This window comes from Nomia melanderi, chromosome 9 (assembly GCF_051020985.1).
Source record: "Nomia melanderi isolate GNS246 chromosome 9, iyNomMela1, whole genome shotgun sequence".
Taxonomy (NCBI): Eukaryota; Metazoa; Arthropoda; class Insecta; order Hymenoptera; family Halictidae; genus Nomia; species Nomia melanderi.
The window spans coordinates 3,585,841-3,610,393 of NC_135007.1; the positions used below are offsets into that span (position 1 = coordinate 3,585,841).

The following is a 24,553-nucleotide window of genomic DNA, read 5'->3' on the forward strand; positions in this document are numbered from 1 at the left end:
CACGCCGTTTCACTGGCCGCGAACCGAACGGACGGTTCACTCGTAAAAGGCTCGCCCACGAGTCCAACCCAGCCACGGATCCCCGTGAGTAATATGGTGTAATAAAGTATGCGAAATACAAGGCGTCGATCTGCGCCGGCCGTCTCTCCGAGAAATAATGGCTGGCTTTGTCTCGCGCGAATTATTCTTATTGGCCGATTAACGGCTGCCCATCGATCCGACGTAAATTCCAAAACGACGCGCGCGAAACAACCTCCGATCCTCATCCCCACCGCGATGCTTCCCGAGAGGGAATCCCTTCTTCCTCTCCCCGTTACTGCGGATGGATATCTCGATAGATGTCGTGCCCGCCAGGTGGAAACGTCCTGTGGAATATATCGTCGCAATGCGAGTCATTTATTGCTCGTATCTTATCAGAAACGCTCTCTCCTTCGATCGCGAGCGCCGGTGATTTCGCTGAGGCTGACTCTGAATACCAACGACACGCGCGCGATATTAATCCCTTCGCTTGGTCTAATGGACGACTGCTTCAACGCGGCCATTTGCAACTGCGGTTTCGACGACGAGTGTTCTTGGATTCTTTGGATGCAGTGGATAAAGGTTTGCAGGTGTTTTGAGTAACTTGAAATCTGAGTTTCTTTTTAGAAGATGTTTCCTTGGGTTTTATTAACTCTTAGCACTCGGACGGTGACTCTCAATCATCATTTGATTTGAGATAATAGAATTAGCTTTATGTACAGTATTAAGCTCTGTTTAATGCATCAAATTGTGAAATGTTGGAAGAAATGGCTTTGTTTCTTGATTTATGTATGGTTTCTTATTAACTAGCGTCGAAGAATTATCTCACTGGAAAATACTGAATGTTTGTAGTGGAAAGCATTTGAGTGCAAGTTAAAATTTCATAAGGTTACAGTTTACATTGAACGTAGTTCTAGTGGTGAACTGCTTTTGATTTAGGTTCTATATTTTTTTATATTTTATACCACGAACTGAAGAAGATACATACACATGTATTTCAATAGCTATAATATAATTAGCTACATTTCCTTGTCTACTGTTATTTTATGCAATTTATGAGTTAGTTAGAATTGTATGCTGTGGATAATCCTCGTTATATTAACAACCACACCCAAATTTATTTCGGAGTATGCAATGCATATAGCTTTACTATCACCGCGGTACTGTTTTATTAACAATAAACAAATACGTAGTTGACAAAAAATTGTATAAAGTAAGAATATTTCGCTAACTATAATATTTGATGTAATTATTTTTTCAAGAGAAAAATTTCTTGTGACAAAGTTGAATTCAGGAATAACTTCTACCGAATGTTACAAAAACTTTCCTCAAAACTGATTATCCTACTATACTTAGAATCACGGCTACGTCCATTGTAGACATAATCCTAGGGGTCCTCCAAATTTCATGAAAATCCAAGTGATTAGCCACTGAAGACCGGCTACAATCAAAAGTTTACAGCAACCGTCAAAAAAGCGTTAACGCATATGTTGCTCTACGTGATTAGAGGCAAAGTTGGGCTGCAGTCGGGAAATTTATCCTAGCAATAGTCTTCTCAGCACAGTCTATTTGCTGGGCTAACGAGCCAAATCCTCCTAACCAGGATCGTTCAGAAACTAACTTCCATTAGCTTGTTCGGGTCGTATGGCGGCTGACGGTACAGCGACTGAACTTCATACGATGTTAAAGTCTATACGATGATGCTGATGTTCCGCATGGTTTTAGGTATCTACGGAAGGGAGCCATCGCAGCAGAGAATCAGTCGAAGTGAATTCATTAGTAGTACATTAAGCATGGAGCAAATATATATTCGCATCAATACGACACAGGGAATAATCAGAATTTTGCTGATTCGCCGCGAATTATCTCAACATCCATCAGTAGTTCTAATCTGCGCGATTATCAAAGTTCCAAATCCAAACCACGAAGGATAAACAAGTTCTCGTTCCTCTCGTAGCGGCGCGGCGAAGGCTTATGGCCCGAATAATCCCGAATTTTCGTTTAATGCCTGTTTGACAATGAAGTTGGCCAGGCATTAATTAATGGTCGGTCGAAAGCCAAAAACGGGGCGGTTTGGAGTCCCGCGGAGAAAAGTTCTGTATGCCAGGAAATTTTTATATTTCCGCGTGCGGCGTATATAACAGAGATTTATCGCGATTACTTTAACCATATCCCGTGGTACTTTTCCCACGGAATCGCAGGTTTCCCGGGCCCCAGGATAAAGTTCCGACGCACCTCGTTAATTTAAGAGCATTTCCGGATTTCAAGAAAAACTTCGCAGACAAGGTAAATATTTGATCGGCGAAACCGCGCGCTAATGAAAACCAATAAAACGGAATTGAAACGTTTCTCTTGGTGGTCCTCTAGTAATTAGAGTGAAACATTATTCAACCGGTTGAAGCGTTATGATCAACGTAAAAATTCGTCGCAACATAGTATAGTATCTGGGCTTCGAAACAGCACCAGTGCCAAAGGGAATTCAACTGTTTGAGTTGCAATCGACACGATCGCGCTTTTCCACTACACTGCCTAAAAGTGATAGTCTATCGGTTCATAGAATCAATTTAAGTTTATTTATTCGTTTTCCTTCTAATTATTTGTTTTTATTTTTGATATTACCTGCTTAGAAATGAAAAGATGGAACGATCGTACTATTTGGAATTTTTTTACTTGAAAATAGAATAACGTAATTGAACATCTGAGCCGAAACGAAAAAAGCGCGATCGCGTCGCTTAGCATTTTTCGATCGGGTTATTGCAAAGGCTGGTAGCACTCAAACGGTTGAACAACGATTTCCGCGTTTAAACCTAAGCTTTAAAACATGAGGGCCAGTATGCCAGACAGGGGCTGAAGAGGCGAGGTGTCATCCGCGGAAGAATGGAAGGGCTGTTACATCGCGCGCCCTTTCACATCCCTTCCGCTAATGAGGTGAACTCGCAAGGTCCGACAATACTTCGTTCAGTCCCGTGGAGAAATAATAATCCGTGTACAGCTACAGTTAGAAATTTCAAGCGCCCTCGTCGTTTCAGACAAACGAAGAAGTTTCTTTCAACCGAGGAATTTAAAAACTGTAGTTACGTCGTAAACACTCTTTAGAAAAACTGGAGAAGGTGGAAGCGCGTTTCAGCATTTAGGAACTTTAGTTTTTTAAATGGCGAACGGCGCGCCAGGCTTTTGAACGGAGCCGCGTTCTCGAAAAAAAGGCAAAAATACAGCGAAAGACGGGAAATTTTCGCGTTTTTCCCTTTTCCGCGCCGACCGAATTAATGGGCGCGTTGTTAAAGAGGAAATTAGCGATCAAAATGTAATGGAACTGCGCTTTTGGACTGCACAGAATCATGATATTTGAGAAGCGGAACAAGCCAGGTGCGCCTGGCCGCAGAAACCGCGCGTTACCTTTTATCGAATAAACCAATTTGATTGGATCGTACAATTTAATCAACTAAAAGTAATCAAATGCGAAACGTAATTGCACATTGACCAACCGGCATTCTATTATCGTGGCCAATTAAGTGTGATTTAATTATCGCGATCGCGATGTAATAATTAATATAAGAACGGTATTGTTCGCGGTGGCGAATCAATGTCCTTGCGATTGGGTCAGCCGCGCGTTTTCACCGCGAGATATTCGTGCAAACGATACCGTCACGTTCCACTCGACATTTCGAGGATCGGTTTTCGAGACTGCGGAGTAATGAAAAGGTCCCGTTTCGTTACAGCCGTTCTGGGGTTAATGTATATTCCGACGTCGCGCGAATGGAAACACGAAGGAACACCGGAGACAGGATGTTTAGATTGAGAGGCTGCTCTTTATTGCCCGCCGAGTCAGAGGCTCTCAGAACCTTTCCGAACGGAGACAGCGATTTTGGCAGCAGCTTTCAAACAGCCAGGCGATTCGTAACAGTATAATCTCTCCGCGTAATCGACAGGTTAATAAAAACAGATTCTGTAATAGAGAAAAATAAAAATGGCACGAGTAGAGAGTGTTCTGTGCCGCGGAGCTTTCAATTCATCATGCCATGCTGAAACAATGCGTCATCAAAAAGTGGACAATTTTTTTCGAGCAATTGAAGCAACGATGCGAATGTTCCAATCAAGCTTACTCCCTACCCCTCGTGTGTCTCTACCCCGCGGCGAACGCTACCCTCCCACGCGTGTTTACCACTCTTCACCCTTCCCATGGGCGGTGCGCCTAATATGAATGCGAGCGTCATGTTATTTATTAAATAAATCAGCACCTCGTGTGCACGTTCACCACGCGCAGCACACCTCGATAGTGGGACCGCTGGTGGTTGAACGTTATCGGTAGAGAGACGATGCCGGAATCATAAATACACTAGTATACGCGGTTTCAATAAACCCTCTCTTAGCGCAGCTTCAGCCCCCCAAGCAACGACCTCCTCCGCTTTCAATAAGGCAAGTCCTTTCGACTAGGTTGGTTTTCCCAGGGAAAACGGATACGTATCGCTGTATATTGGCTGCCGGAGTATCCAGAGTGGCTTTCGACGTCGTGTCGAGAGGACCTCTATAGATCCCCTCAATGAATATATTCCTTCGATCGACGGGTGATATCGGTTGGCCGCGCCGCACAGCGCCGAGCCGGCATATAAATTCCGCTTGCCGTTATTATAGTATTTGCCCCGCGTTGCTTAACGCGTTTTCGAACCGCGTCGCGCACGTGCGCGGCTATTCCTTGCGCTCCGCAGACACTTGCGAGCGATCGGAGTTTTGCCGATTGAATCCGCTCGGGTTGAAAACGGCAGCCATCGTTCCACGCGAAAAAAGTCATTTAATGCCGGTGAATGGCGAATTAATAATGAGATCGAACCGCGCGTTCGGCTCATTACGCTCGGCCGGGGACCGTTCGTCATCGGATACATCGTGGCCGGCGGCGGATTGAAAATGTTATCGCTGGTGTAGCGTTGAAGTCATAATTATCAAGGTTCATCGCTAAGGATTGGTCGTCCACATCCGTTCCCTTACAGACTTTGCTATAGAAGTACCCTAACTGAAAGAAACCAAGTATTCTACTTCCAAAAGTCTGTCTACCTCGATACTTTATCAGTTCATACTCCGTCTTCTCGAATAAAGGTTTTGTATCTACGTGTATGCGACTTTTAATACGTGAAGCGTCATATCAGTCACTGATAAACCGTCGCTTCTGAATTACTTGAAAAGGATCGTAACATGCAAGATAGCCGATGTCCAATAAAAATGTTTAATAATGTAACTAAGTTGATAATAGTGTGATGTAAAGATTGTAACGCTTAATGTGTTAATATTAAAATATCACTACATCCTAACTCATCACTTATTTCACGCGGTATACAATAGAACAAACCATAGCCCGCGGATCGATAATTGTTTCTCGAGATCGGCAAAAAGCGGACGATGCCTGGCTAGCTGACTTGTTCGCGTGCCAAAGTCCAAGACACTTAATAATCCTGACGATTGTGAGGAAGCTCGGTCTAGAGAGAGCCAGCGAAGACTCTCAGCCTAATCACTATCCTCCGGCAAACAAGAATCAAGCTGAAACCACGACAGTACAATCCTATTTGTACTCGAGGACGTAGACGCAAACGTTGACGGATGTAGTGGAACTGTTTATTATCGGATCACCCGTTAACCAAACGTTCTATTATCCAAATGCTCTATTATCTGAATATATAGCACCATCGGTGGAATATTCTATTATACGTGGAGAGTACTTCGAATTATAGACTGTGCAGTATTTGTTACCTTCTACAACAAGTATTGTTTAAAATTGTATTTCTTAACATTCGCGAAGATTTATTTAAGAGTTATTACATTTTTGCTATGTAGTAATTGTATAGTGTAATATAGTAAATGAAAGTGGTTTTTAAATAAACATTTCGAGAATATTAAGGCGTACCATTTTAATACTAACTGTATAACTATACATAAAGAATTAATTTCTTAAAATTTATCTTTTAGTAATACTTTTCAGTAGGTATGCGAAACAATAGGAAACAACGTGGATGAAATGCTTGCAACATTACAAGCACATTATGGTACAATGACTGTGATAAACTAAAATGATGGAATAGCACAAAGATAAAAATGATAATAGCCTTCATAAACATGTGCAAATTAGATTCCCTGAAATCTCCTAAACAAAACTAAATTGAAAAATAAATGAATGCATTAGCAACAATGAAGATGTACCTTTTCATTGTGGTATATCTGGAGCTTTTCCATCCTAATTTGCATTCATCTAAAAAAGAACAATTCAACCTTTTGTGGTCAAGAACTTTTCAAAGTTCTAGAAACTATTTCTATAAACAGTCGAATCATGTATTGAAATTTTAAATACTAGAACCAAAAACAACTACATATTTAGCTCTCATTACTCGAGTAATTAAATTATCAATTAGCAGCTTTCGGTTTTAAATATCTAACCTTGAAATCATCATTACAATAACGTTTGACCACAAGAGGTTACAAAGCAAAGACAAAGGAAAGGAAATTAATAGTACCTTAAAGAACTATTAATACTAAAAGATTTACATGATTCACTATCCAAAAGGTATGGGAGCAACAAAGTTTTATGTAATGATTTCTCGATCATTCGCACTAATTGTCTGAACTTTAAGTTGGAATAAGGCAAGCTGTCATTTCAGCATCCGGACTCTCCTTATTAACTCCAATAATACAGATTCCGCTGCATATACATCATTCCAGACAAGGACACGGATCAATATTTAAGGGTTTTCGAATGGGGATGAATACATAATAGAAGCCAGAACACACCGAGTTTGCGTAAACAGCGCTCGCGACCGCGCTCCCATATTCGTTTACGATAACGCTCGGGGAAAAATGGAAGGGAACAACAACGAGAAATAGAAAAAGAACCGTGCACCGAGGAAAAGAAAGGTATCTGCCCAACCGTTGCACGACCAAATAATAAAACCCGGATCCGGAATTGGGATCTGAATCGAGTCTCACGAGTGCTGAGAGCCCGTAGTTCCTTCCTTAGCGTGAAATAAATTACAGAGGTGGAAAAGTTACGAAAATCCCAGAGCAATACCTCGAAAGAGTTGCCCTGTTAAATCGAGCATGAGACCCTGGGAAAAAGAGAAAGACAGGGATCGCGAGAGGGAGGGAACGATGAGAGGAGAAACGCGGAGAGAAACGGAACGAAGGAGAAATTCAATCATCACCGGCTGCATAAATAGCCCCGACGGTTCAGCGCGATGATAATGACGATGACGAGGAATCGCTGTCGATGATAAAACACTACGCTTTCGAGCACGCGTTTCGATTCAAACCCTGAATGAAACGAGTGTCTTATTCATTCGTCACGCTATAGAAAGTAGGAAACCTTCGATGTGAATTCCGGAATCTTGCTTCTCTTCTTTCCCCGTCCGTTTTTTTATTTCTCTCTCCCCTCCGGATTCGCTCGTCGATTTATGCCAGCCGTTCCCCGCGGATGAATTTATTCCGAGATCACCAGGCTAAACCGAAGTTTGTAAACCTCTCGCGCACGGTGATCGCGTATAATTAGGCATTGTCTACGACGGGGGTTACACCGACCCGAACCGAATGCAAATTCTTCCTGAATGTAGTCGCAAGCATGCCATAGACGCGACCATAAAGAGCAGGCTCTACGATAATGAACGCGAGTCTACTCATCCGTTGCCTCTTCCCCGTGCCCGGGAGATTATCTTTTTCTACCGCGTCCTTTTAAGGGAGTCCCGAGAACAATCGAGGAAACGGTTCCTCGACGACGCACTCGTTCAATTTCGGACCTTTTTGCTCTCGTCATTGAAATTTCATGCGACCCGCGTGGAATCGATACCCGCGACACGATAAATCCATCCGACAGAATACCGAAAGACGTTCAATATTGACCCAGTAAATAGTACATCCCGCAGACGCCGACCGGTTACGGGTACGGGTATCGTCTTGCCAGCGAACGCATTAGGGAGAGCCTCAAATTGGCATCGTTTCGATTCTATTATTAACGGAAATATCGAACGACTGCGAGCAAATTCGCGATTCGGTTTTCAATGGGAGGGTGGCACAAAAGCGTCATTACGGCAACAGGCGTTCATCGGTTTAGCGTATAATTACATCTCTCTCGCTCTTTTGGCCGGGTAACCGAACCCTTCATTTTCCTATCTATACGCCAATTCCGTTCGATTCGATACGCCCCATCTGAAAAATACTATAACGAACTTGTGCTTCTCTTTATTCAACTAATAGATTCCCCTTTCGTGCCGGCCTCAAGCCCCTTGGATTAAATTACTTTTCTTTTTGAAATGCGAAGATAACACTAGCATGAACAGAATGTTCGATGTAAAACGTATACTAAATCCATTTATATTGTTGCTTCGGTAGTGACTTGTTTAATGAATCCCTGTGTGCATGTGCGTGCATGCCTCTGTGTGTGATACATTATCAGTTTGTATGTACAGCGAAACACATGGGAAGCGGTTAGAGCAACTTGTTCGTTCCGCATATCAACGGTTCAATTTGAAACTAATAACCAATTCGACTTGTGTTTATTAAGCACTTACAAGTTAATTTCATTTTTCGCGTGCAGAACAACATTATGTAATGCAAAATTGGCGAACGTGAATCTCTGAATATGAATTAACAATCAATTTACGGAGATTAGAGATTTATTTTGATAAAGTGTGTACATAGTTGCGGTATTCATGTAATTGTTCTATTCTATTGAATATGTCAGTTATGTATTCTATGGTATTCCATTGCATTGCACATGTTATACATTTGTGTAATAAAATATGGTATTTATAATTTCTTGATAAAATAATCTTTTGAAATAGCTAATAAGAAAATTTATGGTAATCAAAAATACCTATTCGTAAAACAACCTTATTTCTCAGGAAATGTTTTCAATTTTAGTGCTGTCTGTTTTCTCTGTTATCAAGTACATACATATACACTCATATTTACAAGATGTGAAGAGAACAATACTGTACGCTTTTTATTCGAGTCAGGCTGCAAAAGAAACAAGTAAATTAAGAAATTTTATGTAAATTAATACTTTCAGCGTTTACAGTGTAATCTCCAAGTATATTTAATTTACTTCCTACAAGTACATCTTTCAATTCGCAGATATTGTGAAAACTATTTGAGCTTTAATCACATAATTAAAGCAATTCAGAAAATCCTTCTATCTTTACGAGGAAAAAGTATTCCTTGCTTGAAACTTAATTGTGTCTAATGTATAATGCAATATATATTTAACTTTATTATTAAGAAACACCGCGGTCATTAATTACCATTTATTTACAACATATTCCTTGATTAAGTTTCAAATTGTTATTAGGAACAGGGAAAAAACACTTTCCCTCGTAACCATCGAGAAACGATTTCGTTCCTTTGATATCCGTACGCGTGTGCGAGATCGTTCCCCTCGCTTCGCAGGCTTCCGAGCCAAACTCGTGAGAGATCGTTTGATCGCGTTAGGCCGAGATTTAACGAGCGGAACGAATCATCGATCGTCCTCGTAATCCAAAGTCACGCGGAATTCGCACGGTTCGTTGGGGTATGCGCGTGTCGACATCAATCTTTCGGTTCCGCGGAACGATTCTCGACAAGATTTTACAGCTCTTCGTCAACCGGGACGCGGGAACTGTCCCTCAGGAGCAAAGCGGACGCCACGTGGCCGCCGTAATGGGTGCGAATGAAATTCAAGCGGGAAATGCTAGCCACCCCTCGACATGCTCGAGAATACAGTCTACGTCTTCCGGGGGTAAAGCCAATGGATCGTCGAGTAGAAAGAGCTCCAGTGACCTTGAAACTGTCCATTGATTCGAGTGAAATCACTGGAGAGTACGTGTGCACGGTACCGAAGAACCCATCGTGAATGAAATGTCCTGTTCTCTTTTTCTCTTTCTGAACGATCGATCGACGAACGAAACGGGAATAGAAAACTCACTTGGACCTCGCCGGATATTTCAGATTGATTCAGGTTAACGTCCATTTTTAACCAGATGCAACGGGTGTAAATGGCAAAATAGCCGTGTAAAATCGCGGTTCGCAGCGAGCCATCGTCGGTATTTACGTGGCCCGGCTCTATTGATTTCGGATTGCCCAGGTGAACACGTAACTGCGTAAATAATGAGAGCCGTTCAGGCAGAACTATGTTTTATTCATCCGCGGCCGTCACGAGCTACGGGCAGGATGAAAAATTTTTAATTCCCCATAAAATTCGGCGGTCGTCCGGAAGCAATAGCCTCCTTCAAGCTTGACCGGTCGCTCGATATTCGGTTCCTGTTTCCTAGCCGCTTGTTATTACACGCCGAGACGCTCTTCGATGCCAAGATGGCGGCTCGCGGAACCCCCTTTCTCCTTTGTGAAGTAAAGACCCGAGAGGTTAGTCCTCTTAGCGCGGTTCGATCGTGCTGCATTTCCAACTGCAATATCCGTCGACTAATTTGCAAGCTGTTGCGTCACGAATGACCAATAATTTATTACCAGGTAGGACGATTTAGAACCATCACGATTCTTCTCCAGCTTTCCTGTTTGCCTCCTCGACCTCGGTACTGTGTAATATCGGAACAGCTTTGTGGCTCTTCGGAAAGAGGCGATCCGGGTGAAACGGCACGGCGATTGACAATATTTTGCAGCGATTGATACCGTTCACAGGATTCGCTCTTCTATCCCTTCCGGATCTCCGATGCGACCAATATTTCAAATATTGCTTGCGATTCGCAATTAAATTCGGCTACGTCATCCAATAACGACAATTAATAATAAGAGATTGATGTCTTAAAACAAAGCTATGCCCAGCAGAGAACAAATGAAATTGAAAAATATAAGAATGAGAAACACAAATTTCAAACACTTCTTATGGTTGTAATATAATGTTACAGCTTATTGTAAATTTCATTAATCTAATTTCATCATGTTTCTAATTACAGTCTGTCGGCGGATTGATTTGTATAAATATGTGATCTACATATTGCATCACCCACTATATAAGTGTGACCTTATATGACCCACACGGTGGATCATCGGTCTCGAACATTAAACAATTTTCAATTTTATTTATCATCACGATTAAACTGCCAAAATGATCGTCACGAAAGAAAATTGAAGAGATACAATTATATCAAATACAAATGACAACTCTACTACTCCTTCAACCATAACATTATTATTACAATTTTTAGATATCGAGGTGTTCCGAGTAAAATGACTAATAACAAAGCACGACTTCTTAAATTTTATATTGTAAGGGAGGTAACAAAGAATCGGTGAAGGGTCATCTTTCACTTGCGCGCAACAAAATGGCGGCGCGCCGGAACGACCAACCCCCGCTGAAACTCGGAGAAAATCCGCGGGTCCGGGTCGTTCGCGCTGCGTCAAAGGAAGATTCCATCCGAGCGTCTCGCGTTCCAACTATCTCCAGTCTCTTTTTGTCCGTGCACGTGACGATTTCAGTAGCGTGACAAACGCGGGAGCACCATAAAACCGGGGCGAGAGCGTTCGCTTACGTAACAAGTCGCGCGCGGCTCCACCGAACTGTGGCTCCGACCCTCTTTCGCCGAACGGTTCCGCTCGTACACACGCCTCAAAACATTTCCAGCCACGTGACCAATTTTACGAGCGAATAGAGAAGCTCGTGCCTTCTCTCTATCCGTGGACGGTCCTACAAAGGTGAAGCTTGTTTTGTTAGGTGGCCCTGGCATTTGGTGCAATTAGCGAGCCGAAGGAACAACGGTGCGGGAGAAGAGTTCGGCGCTGCAATCAAATCTCGTTCGGAAAGATCGCGGCTTTCCGGCCGCGTGCGTGCCGTCTGCCAGCTCTCGCCGGCTCTTACTTCTGCCCTACCCTAAGCTCGAGAAAAATCCGAATTGTATTATTCTTCGAGTAAATTAAACGAGATCAAAGGGGTCGAAGCAACGCGGTAATTCAGCGGCAATTTAAATTTGAATCAGACTACTGACCCTTGTTGCGCGCCCGAGACCTTTTGGCCCGGTTGCTGCTACTGCCGCCGCCGCCATTGATCTATGTTATTGAATCCTTTTTTTCTCCTTCTTCCTTTCTCCCAGCGCTGAACAATATCGTGCTGTCAGGGGATGCAGCTCTAACCGTCGGCGGTACTTTAGAAGATAATATATCGAGGACGAATACTAGACGGCCGTGTCCTCAGGGCGACGAAGTCGCGTCTACGACTCGACGTACGATGCACCGAGTAGTAATGATTCCCTCACGGCTCGTAACGGTTTGTCCGGCCCAACCCGGCTTGCATTTCCTGCTTGTTCCGCGAAACGATCCCAGACGCATAACTTCCGTTCGCCCGTCCGACCGCAAGGTCAGAGGTGCGCGCCGTGCATAACGTCGACGTCGCTCGCCCCGAACTAACTTTCGACATTATTCGCGTTACTAGCCACGACTCTGTACGCCCGACCATTATTATACCCCTAGCCTCCTGTAGCCACCACCGCCTTTCCTGGCAATCTAGCGTGTTTGTTTTTGCCCGGCCGTCGAACAAATCGTCCCGGAGGACGGCAGAGATTCGATACTCCCGGAGAAACGATGCTAATCCACGAACACAAAACGACACGGCCGCATAGTTCCAAGGGTTCGAGCGCGCCCGTTCGAGCGCAACTTTTTTTCGTCCTCGTCCCACCCCGATGGAATTAAACCGAAGACAAATGTACACTCGATTTTGCTCCATTCCGGGGGAAAGTTTCTTAGGGAGTAGAGATAAATTGCCCGAATCGACTTTCGCGTGGCTCGCGTATCGATACAAGGATAGGGTGGGGCGGAAGTCGCGGATACCAGCCCTTTCTCGAAAGAGAATCGGCCAGGGAGTTTCGTTGGCGGCTGCCGAGCGGAAAGTGGCTCTTAAGGCGCCTGCGGAATGGAGAGGTCGCACGCTTCCATTCATCGTAAGCGGGAAACCTTCGCGAAGAAGGATCGTCGCCATTGGTTTCCTTAGCAAGTAGTCTAGCAACGACTTCACGGATTTCTCCATGGAAGAAGCTGGCCACCCGAGAGCAGCGCGCACGTAACGCGGACCAGTAAATCGGGACACGAAAGCGTTGCATGGAGGACGAGTGACACTGACAGCAGGAGACACGAAAAGTGAAAAAGAGAGTAGGAGGATAGGAAAAAAGTGGACGGGGAAGGGATCGGTCATGAAAGAGCGGCCAAGACGCGTTGCACCTTGAACCAGCGATGAACGGCTCGTTGACCAACACTTGATCCATCGTCGAGAGGTCCATAATGTACGTAACACCCTCTTCAGAAACGCCAAGCGCCTTATTCACGTGGCAGCCCCATGAAAGCTCATAATATCCAGGAGCGCACGAGAGAGCGCTTGCGCGCGCGCTACCACGAGACGTCCAGACTTTTGTCTGTCTCTCTCTTTCTCTCTCTCTTTCTCTTCTCTTCTCCTCCATGGTCATAATTACGAGACGTTAATTACGCGATGAATGCACCCGCGGCATAGGAGAGCCACCGCGTCGCTCGAGAGCGGTGAGCTTTCAAGGGTAATGCAGCAGCCACTCAGGTACACCAGATGGTGTCGATTCGAGTTCGGGTGCGCTCTTTTATCCGCGACTGTTATTCCGCCTCGGACTCGCGACAATGAGAACCGCATCTGCCTAATCGGTCGCCACACGAATCAACTTCGTCAGGTAACCTATTCTCGCGATAAGATTCTTTCGTACCGCGGCGACGAACAGAGATAAAGTCTTCGGGACCGACGAGAACAATGAAAAATCGCGTCGGCACCCCATACCCAATGCGGCGCGCCGCGCGGCGAAGTGGTGGCACCAGCAATCATTGTGCCAGCGAGTTATCCCACTAGGACCGCGCGCACACGCTCTCGTAATTAGCAACGAACCTACTCCCGTAGGCTTTTTTTTCCAAACCGCGAATCAATGAATCGCAAAGTAGCTCGAGGTCGACGGCCTGGCACACCGCTCGCCAGCACAGATTCGAAGGAAGAAATTCCTCTCGGCGATGCTCGATCGAACACCACCGGAGCCGATATTACGCGGCGCGCGGTGTGCCTATACGCCTTCAACTCTCTAGAATCCACGGCATCCCTCCTTCTCCGTGTTTTCACCGCCTATTTCGCTCTAGTTACCGTTTTCCATCAACTAAATGCTCGTTTACGTCGTTCGCGAAACTCGCCTCTTATGGATAACGAAGGAGGAAGATCGGGAAAGAGCACCGAAGGGGTTGAACCATCTATTTTGAAGGTGGTAGTTTGAAGGAATCGAGTTTCTTCTTCTTCCCTCTTCTCTCTTTATTTTTGATTGAATCGGTGAATTCCAGCGAAGCAAATTTCCTTGGGATCTACGAGATGCAAGGAGATTAAAAAATTTATGACCATAATAAATCTTGGCTGTGAAGTTTCTGTTTTATTAAGAGTAACGTAGCCTTTGATAGTTTGAAGAAATCGATTTCATTTGCTTATATGGACAGTTTATGGCTCTATTAATATAACACAAACGGTTTTAATTACAAGTGGCTTTGTGCCGTTAGAGTCAATTTAGTGAAACGCACAGTTGACCGACTCCGAGGTTGCTGCGGGCTGCTAAACTTCGCTTCCTATATGCCCGAAAGTGACTGTGAAATTTAGATAAATTCAATGTGTGAATATAATTCCATTTACCTATCATATTTCTACCTGCTGAATTTACGGTATATAAAAGCGCAGAGAACATGCTCATTTTAACGAAATTAATAATCGCAAATTGGAATTCAATCTATTCGTGAAACGTAAAGAATGCGAATCGTGTGTTATAATTGCAACTCCGCTGAATGTAGCACGTGCGTATGATGTAAATCATCACATTGTGTTTGTCTCTAGGTTACCAGACACCAGTTGACACGGCGTAATGAAATTTTGCGCCTTTGCTAATTCGTGGTGACATGCCAGAAGTTCAAAGCTTTGAATAATCTTGCAGGACGTATACGTAAATCATCGCTTAACGAGGATATTTTTACCTCTGTGAAGATAATTTATGAAGATTTAAATAGCGAGGAATTATTGACTGGCTGCTTGGGAAGCTTCACACGTAGAATAACAACAAATGTGCTATCATTAAAAACATTTCCCGGTACCAAAATGATTAAGGTTATCGCCGTACGTGTCATCGTGTGTAATTCCAGCAATGAATTAACAAGTTCCATGCAATAACGAACTTGAAAACGAACGTAAACTTCGAATATAAATTCTATAACTCATTCTCTGTCATAGAATTGTTCTGCATAGCCAAGAAAGTTCAAAAGACATTAAAAGCAGAAGAAGAAAAGTCGATGAGGAGAATGAATAATTAGAAAAATGCTTGTATAATCTGAGAATAATAGACCAAAGGTAAAACTCAAATTGAACAGTAATCGAAATTTTAAGCGCATTTTTCAAAATCATATTTTGAAAGCCAATATTTTACATAGCTTTAGCGTTTTTCACGCTACAGATTTAAAATTTGTATACTCTCTTAAAGTACAAAAGTTACATAAAATTTGTACGATATGCCTACTTGTTAAAAAATTTATTGCGGTTAATATGTATACTATATATAAGACAATTAAAATTTGTATAATGTTTTAACCATTGTATAATGAAACTTTTTCTTTGAATATTAACCACCATGACAAAAATCAATATTTTAAAAAAATCTTACGCATATCTTTCGTGTTTATCATGCAAACAATAATAAAAACAGTTTTTTATATTTCCATTCAAATTGGACGATCTATAAAAATTGAATAATAATTCTGATACGTCCAATTAAGAAATGTATCTAATATTACAAATATAACATTGATAGTTTGCAAAAAATGAAGAAAACGGAAGAATATTTTATACTCTCAAAATTTTATAGAATAAAATCTTAATAAAAAGTTTATTTTGATTAATTATTTTCTCCAAAAAAGATTTAAAATTTAAATATCCTCTTCGGCTAATTAAGGAGTAACAAACGGCGGCATGAATACAGCCGATAACAAAGGGCTCAGAAATCAAAATGAATTCCGATAGCGGAATGAGCAACAGGATATATCGGAGACCGAAGTTATCGACAGCGATGGATGAATTTAATGACGTGAGAGAAGCATATACTACTCGATAATTACAACCAGCGCTGAATAACAGCGAGATTCGTGAGAACCAAGAATTTGGAATTGAATCAATGGTCACCAGCGAATTTGGCTATTATCAGAATGACACGTCAGATAATTGCAACTCGCTTTCGCGTACAGTCGTTTTACGTGGATTTACGTGGATGCGGCTAATGGAGACGAAACGGTCGATACAGTATCAGGGCTATTTGAAGGACAATATTGTTCTCCCTTTTCACCGATAAGATTCCATTACTTTCGAGCGGTATCGGACTTCGTAACGACGAGCCTTCGTTGGAAATTTATGGCCGAAGTATGATTTATCCAGCCACTCGGCAATTAAATCGCAGTTTATATTAAGCCAGCCTGTGGAATCCATAAAGGGTTATTACCGTTCGAAATAAACCGTTGGAGGTGGGGAGGTCTCCGCAAACACATGGAACGCGAATCGTCGTTTGCAATTAAATTAAGCCAAATTACGCGCAGGAAAATGAATAATTATCGGGTCTGGAAATATGAGCGACATTGAGCCGTCTACTCTACGCGCCGCACCGCATATTGCGTGATCCGCGGCGAGCTTAAACGCGAAATTGAACGATCGCCCCGTATTTATCCTGTCCGCTAAACACTGGTCAACCTGCGAATGCGTACGCTGCCCGTAGGGTTTTTGGAAGCATCTAAACGATGTTCAACCTTTGTACAATCTATTTGTCAATAACCCCTTTATGAAAGAGGAGAAACGGTCTAGAATGGAATGCCTTTTCACGAGTCATTGCGCAGCCAAGTGTACACGATGCAGATTTACAGTCGACTCATCGTTCCCTGATCTAACAACGAACGCTGAATACAGCTCTCACAAGAAATACGGGACTGCGCTTCGTATTCACATACCCACGTTTAAAAGATTTGATATGGGCCCTCTGTGTGAAATTCAATGATCCCTCATTAGCAACGTTCGAAGAATACGTCCATGGCACATTTGATTCGTACAATGGAATGAAAATGTCTTTGGAAAAGTAAAAATGGGTAATAGATTTCTTGGAGAAACTAGAGAATAGAAAATAAAAATGCTACAGAAAGGAGGACGAGAAATGAAGATAATTTGCTGTAATAAACATGACGTCATTTAATAAAATTTGTTACGTTTAACGTAAAACCATTGAATAGCAATAAACGCATGTTTTAAAGTTTATTAGATTAATATCAAATAAAGAGTGCATAATATATAACGCAATGTAATTTTATTAATTTTTCAGATGACCCCAGTTGCCTGTAATAAATTTTAGAAACGCAGCTAGCATACTGTCCGAAGGTCATCACCATTCCTATTAAACTAGGCACAGCTGTGCAAAAAAGGACAGGCAATAAACGGCAAGATCTACGAGAGAGGCGCCGGCGGTATGCAAGAGTGCCAGCACAGAATGCGCATTCATCTAAGTGTTAATAAAACATTGAAAAAGAAAAAAAGGCGGCTCTCTTTGAAATTGAGGAACAAAATCTCCGCCGGTGAACGTTTTCGACCCTCCCTCCCACGTCTAAATAAATAAATGAAAACGTAAAGCCGAGATTTTATCGAAATCTTTTCTGCGGAACGCGCCCAGGCTATCGCCGGGCAGAGAGACGAGACGCGTCTACGTTGAATACGAAACTCCGAACAAAAGTCCGTTCGGAAGGAAACTTCCATTTATACCAGATGGCATTCGAAAGAGACAAACTGCTAGGAGCGAGAGCATGAAAACGCATATACGCGCACCTACCCACGACGCCAAGTTTTACGAGCGTCCGTGAACCCCAACGGGAAGCTTTGTGGATAGGTCACGAACATCGGCGAGCGGCACAGCGGATCGTGAACCCGGGACAGGTCGACAGCTGTAGCGACGATCGTAACGCCAAATCGAATCTTAGAGGGGAAAAGTGACAGCGCGACCGGGGGCACCATAGAAGCGGAGGTGTTGCGAACGATGTCGTCGCCCGGGACAACAACCAACTCTTATTTACCAGGAAATTAGCGAAGTTTGACCCGGTTGTAACGACCGATCGCGACTGGATCGAGACGGGATCGAAGTCCCCTGTATCGAACGGTTCGTACCAGGCGCCATCACTTAGCCCGACCATCGACAAACCCCATGAGCCAAAGTCAATAGCTAATATTGCCCGTTTAGATCGAGCCCGACGAGAATGCTCCTCGTTCAAAATGAAACTGCCTCCTCCACCCTCCCGTCATCTAATTCGCCGTCCCACTCGCGCATTCCTCCCCCTATGGTTCGTCTACCTGTGGCCCCCGTCGAATGTTATTCGAGCGTTGTCTCTCTCCCATCAGCCGAGGCTCCGTTGATTTTACTCCGTCACCCACCCTCGGCGGCAGTAATTATTTATAAACACCGTTGCCATTGACGCGACCGAACCAATATTGTTTTATACGTAATGGAGTTCGGAGGACGAGAGAGCGAAAGACACCGTTTGGTTAAACGGTCGCGCGTCAGTCGAAACTCAACCATTCATGCGATCTGTCATCAAACATATCGGTATCGATTCCACGTATTTCGAGCGAGATTATTTTGAAACTTGATTATTTTATATTCGAAGTGCTGGCCTGGATATCTGGCCTAAATACCTGGCCTGGTCCTTGCTCTTAAATGATCGCTTTTAATTCCTAAAGATTTCACTGATCTTCGAAAAACCATTTATAAGTTATGAAGGAAATACAGTCGTCGTTACAATATACTAAGGTCCTAAATTAAACTTTTAAAACAGAATCTGAAATCCTCAGAATAGGTACTTATTGATGTTGCCGTTCAATTTCGAATCCCAATTAAATCATGTTTCTATCAATTCATTGTCACTTGACACGTGCTTATTTCAACGTCCGACCGATTCTGCGGCCATGCAATGTCTTGACAACGACTGTACTGTTTTTCAGTTTTCTCATCTCTTATGCACTTATCCCCCGCCGAAGCAAAGGACTCGACTAGAGAACAAGCGATTCATCTCCGTTTCGTCTCACGCCTCTTTCCATCAGACAGCGTGCACACCAATACCGCGACCAGTCGTTTCTCGCTTTGCGCGGGTTCCTGCATATCCGAGCAACGCAAACATCGCGAATGCAGGATGAGATAGGCGACGCAGGAGGCCGTACTTCGCTGAAATTAGAGTAAGATTCTCCCCGAGGAGGCCGTTCGCCATCGGCATCTTCCCCAACCGGATTTCCCTTCGACATGTTTTTTTACTTCGTCTGCATGGTTCCCAGACCGTGTTCAGTTCATTAATCTCTGTATCGTGGAATAATTACATACTCGGATATTAACCAACCGCCCTGCCCGGTATTGTTCCCAGTGTATGTATCTCTTTGTAAAAATCGCGTTCGAGAATACGGAACGGGGCGGAGGAGCCGGCGAAGGGGACACTGAACACCCGGCGGACCCGACAATAGCGGAAATAGCTACTGCTTCGAAATCCCTCGCGCACTCGACATTAATTCTCGCTACTCGTAGCGAGTCCCTCCTTAGGAGAAAAAACAACGACCGATCGCCGGGTAGGAGAGTCGCGGCACTGGCCGACAGGAAAGAGAGAGACAGGACGAAAGAGGCACTGCAAGTATGAACATAGGGTATGTACGAGGACAAACGAACGGATATACCACTCGCGATACTCCACCGATCGAGCATACGTACAATGATGATGTTAAATGTATGTCCGAGTGCTTTCTTCGAAGGATGGCTCCTCTTTTTTTGTATGTTTGTTCAGTGAATTTAATATCCTGCGGCTTCATCGAGATTGTCTTTGTTCGGGAATGTTATTAGTTTGCGTGTTGTTATGCGGGAAGACTTTATATTTCATTTTCATTTTTCACGTTAACTTGTTGATTATTGCTCAAAACTGGAGGGACAGCGCTTAAAGTTACCAAGCTTTGCACTTGCAAATAGAAGATACGTCAGCTTTTAGTATCGAAACAAATGTAACGAATTTCTCTAGGATGTCTTTTCTAAGAAGCTTAAGAAGCTAAAAAGAAAATGGCGCCAGCGCGTAAGCGAAAGCGCTCTGTTAGATACCGATAATCCTTAATCCTAATCAATTACAAGGAATGTAATGTGAAATGAAATACCTGCCAGATGCAGGCGAACGATCAAGCTACTCGTTCCGAAGAAACACCAATCCTGGATGCTGCTTCATCGTCCACCGAATCGCTGTCCGACGCACCTGTTCCCCGGGTCACTCGGTCGTCACACTTCAATCACAACCGTCAAAATCCTGTTGCGCCTCCTTTCGCGTCATCGTCGGCGTGAAACCGGACCGGCGATTCTCTCGAAAATGCCGAGGGTTAATATTTTCTCGTCGGTTTCTCCCTTCTGCGGGGACCCAGGCCCTTCGCCGCGGCTCGGCCCACGATATAACCGGTTTCACCGGCGTATTCTTCAATTGGCGATCGTCAATTCCACGAAATTCCTTCCGGCCTGACTTTCTGCCCGACAGAAGGCAAGTCGGTTCCTCGCCCCCGGCGTTCGTTCAACGGAAACGCCACGGCGCGCGCGTGACACTCACGGGTATTATTCACTCGACGATCCGAAGTGACGCGGATACTGCGAATCTCGTTTTCGTGAAGAAAACGCACGTGGCGGAGCCAGCTCGATCATGCGATGTGCCTTCACCGCCACGGGACACTGTCTGAACCGAATTCCCTGACGACGAACGGCACACTGGAGCGTCCTTCGGAAGAATGCGCGGGTCCTCGCGCACTCTGTTTACCTTACGCGATGGTCGAAACGAAAAGGTGGTCTCCGCGACGGCGTTTGTACGGTCCCGACGAACGCGAGTTCCACGAATGTGAGCCACCGATCACGATACGACTGCGACCCGCGATTTCCGGCGCGTCCGTCCTGCCACGGAAGTTCCAAGAGCTTTGGTACCGGCTGGATCGCTAACCGCGCTGACAGTCTTACAACCTTTAGACGTTGTCTGTTTGCTGTATTTATTATCCGGAAAGACGATTCGAAATTGCGGTCTGATATCACTGGTTTCGTTTCCACACTGATCCTACCAGATAATCATTGTTGATCATTGTTTTTCGCACGGTAGATGGTGTCTTTTTTACGCGATGCAGCCAATTGACCTTGCATGCCGATCTTCGTACCATTTTCCAGTAAGCGATTCTTGTAATCGTGCACCGATGGAACTGTTACGTGGAGGTAAAATCCAAGAACGGCATATCGGTCGTGATCACGGTCGCGAGGCACGTTGCACAGTGCCGCGTTAATCGAGATTTCGCGGGCTCCTCCTGTAGTGTTGGAAGAGCGCGAATGCACACGGGATGCGCGCGTCCCGGCGGCTGCGCGTGCACTGCCCGCGCGGTTCCCGTCCCGACGCCCCCCCACCCTCTCCTCGCCACGTTCTGCAGAAACGAACGTGCACGGGACCCCATGTCCCTTTCTCAGTCTTTCTCTCTTTTCGTCTCCTGTTCACTGCCTCCCGTCCAGTTAGGGCCCTCGTCCTTTTTCTCTTTCCATCGAACTCGATATTGCCTCGCGTTCCTACCGAGCTGGCCACATTTCCGAAATAAGGCTGTTCGAAACATTATTTCGGTGCTCAGAATTCCTTCCCTTCGGCATCGTTTCATCCTGTGGATATTTAAAAATAGTTTGACTAAGGACCATTTTTTGAGGAACAAAATATTCAATAGTTCGCTACGGGATAGATTTTTTAATTGAAAGAGCTTGTCTCTTTGGTGGCGACGAACAAGGGAACCGAGTTAATCCCCTATGACGTCATGGAACTTTGATATCACATATTCATATAGTGTATTGAATAGGATTGGCACAGACCAGGTTTCCCTATACAGTTGTAATATATACGATTCAGGGTGTAAATCTTTTTGTAGAATATGGTTTTCAATGCTAAATGATAACGTGTGGGGAATCATCAATTTTAAAATATTGAATGTAAAATGTATAAAGGACTGGTTTTAATAAAACACAAGCATTAAAGTACTTACTGATTTGAAATACGAATCTTGTATTGCATTTACATCTATTACGAGTCATTTTATATTTTATAAGATCTTTGTAAGTCCCTTTTTATTTCGAATGCATTATTTGAAATATCAGTCAGGAGATTGTTGGAAATATTTTTTTCTGAGATTCACTAACTTTCCAGCACTCGTTTTTATATTTTGCTTTAAAATATTTAAATAAACCTATTTATTCATTACAGTGCTTAAAAACACATCCTCAGAGAACCTCATGTAAAAATTGAAATGATATCAATCGGATTCTCAATTGTTTTATCATATTTTTATTTGGGTCTCTGATTCAGAAGTATTAAGTTTATTCTCATCATAATGGTGAATATTATTAAAATATTACAAAGTTAAGATGACAGTACATTTCTGTAAACTATAGTTTTGGCAAATATATATTCTACCCTTTGAATTTTAAAGTTTAAAACTTGAAAATTACAAATAGCTTTTTTATAATAAAATATTTAATAATTGTAAATTAATTGTTAATTTATATAGTGTTAAATATAAAATATTAATCCAACTTGTGCCCAATACATTCGATTAAATATAATCATCTAACATTTGCGCAGGAAATTTATCCATTGCAGTCAAAGCCATACTGTTGTATTGTTCTGTCCATATAGATAAAATATATATTATTCCAACAGAACTTTTGTTATAATGGAGGCAGACGAATTTATCATGTGAACAAAAATTTCATACAACGGGAAGCAGTAAAACCTGGTCGGTTTCCATTGTATAACTTTGAAAATATTCGTGATAACATGGAACAATACTATGGTTTTTACTAACAAGCATTTATTGAGAAAGCTGTTGAGTTTCGAACTGCCATGGTAAAATTGTTTTATATTACTTCTCTTTATCATACATTAATCAGAAAATAATGATTTCCTGAAAATTCCACTAGAATTAGATACTCCAATTCAAAAACACTATATTTTTATAAACATAAATCTAATAAAACTGAAATGAATGTACTACATTAATAACAACTACAAGGCAATTAAAACCGCCATAGTTGCAGATCGTTATTTGTGACTTTAGTTCGAAATATAATTCGCTTATTGTTGCACGAAGTCAGTGCGACGCGAACACCATACCAAGAACCAGTACTACGTCCATGGATATTGTCCTTGAAGACGTTGATATTCCTATAAACAGGAGGAGAAAGATTTCGTTCTTTTGTCTCGTTTATTATTAGCTTGATTACCACGGCGCCCCGGTGGAACTGCACAGCAGTTCGGTGTTTTCTGCGTGGATCGTGTTCACTGAGCCATCTTGATTGTAATTTTTCCGCTTATTAAGAGCCTACACATGGGACTTTGTTCCGAGATCGTGTGCGTAACTGGGTAAAAGTGTATTGGATTTTCAATGGTGAAGCAGTTGCTACGAGCATCGACCAATGGTATGTGTGGCGAAAGAACGAGCGATAAACGAAACGTTTTGCAGGATTGAATAAATTGTGAGAGAGTACATCTATCAAAGTGAAAGATTCGCAATAAATTTAATTTCTTAATTGCTGAATCATTATAATTATACTTCTAAATAAATTTTGTTCAGAATTAAAGATTTATATAGAATTGTTTCGTCACTATTAGGTTTATTGTTTGTAAGAAATAAATATAAATGTTGTTAAGTATATAATATATTATTGTATAAGAAGTAAACATAAAATACTAGTGAAGGTACAAAAAAATGAGGAACAAAATTTTAATCTTCTTTGATTGATTAAGTAACAGATATTTATATTATATATGTTCCATAGAAGTAAGTATAACTGTCACACCCTACAGTTTCCATGATACTGCGGTATGAATGCCAATGTATTCGTAATTTTATATTAATCTGGACCTTTCTATTAATATGAAAAAATAAAATACGATACTCGTAAGTTCGTGGTAGCAATTTTATCTCAAGAATGTAAATATAAATTTAGAGAGTTTTGACTTGTCAGAGCACAGAATGGGTTTGAATTCGTCCAAATTTCACGCTTCATCAGTATATTTCTGCATTAATATTAATTACCTGATTTCGGGTCCCTGACAGACTACCCTCGGAGTCCCTCTCTTAATGTCGTCGACTCTCCGTCTCCTGTGTGTCCCAACCCAGTCAACTCGACACGCGTTCTTACACGTACATTCCTGCATAAAAGCGAATGCGTGTGCGACACGAAGAGGATTCAGCGTTACCAAGTGTGTAATGCATCTTCAAACTCGCATCTTCTCGTTGCAACCCTCTACAAGTTAGAAATTAATTTTTATATCAGTTCTAACTCCACGGATTAAAGTTAATTTTCTTTGAAATGCTTTAATTCGTCGAATAAGTAACATTTCAAAAATAAACAGTTACCGTGAGCAACACTTGGTTCCTAATAATGATTACTCTATAATAATATTAATTACCTACATAACATGTAATGAAGTTACTATTTTGTTCTGTTAT

The 24,553-nt window shown here is 42.7% G+C and overlaps 1 protein-coding gene across 1 annotated transcript in view; it reads right to left on the reverse strand.

The window, feature by feature from the left end:
• Window positions 1-20,349, reverse strand: part of LOC116431261 (uncharacterized) — a 481,036-nt gene extending 460,687 nt beyond the window's left edge. The window contains exon 1 of the mRNA XM_076370678.1: window positions 20,201-20,349. The gene's annotated coding sequence lies outside the window, so the exon portion shown is untranslated. The remainder of the gene's footprint in view (window positions 1-20,200) is intronic.
• Between the last annotated feature and the right edge of the window lie 4,204 nt (window positions 20,350-24,553).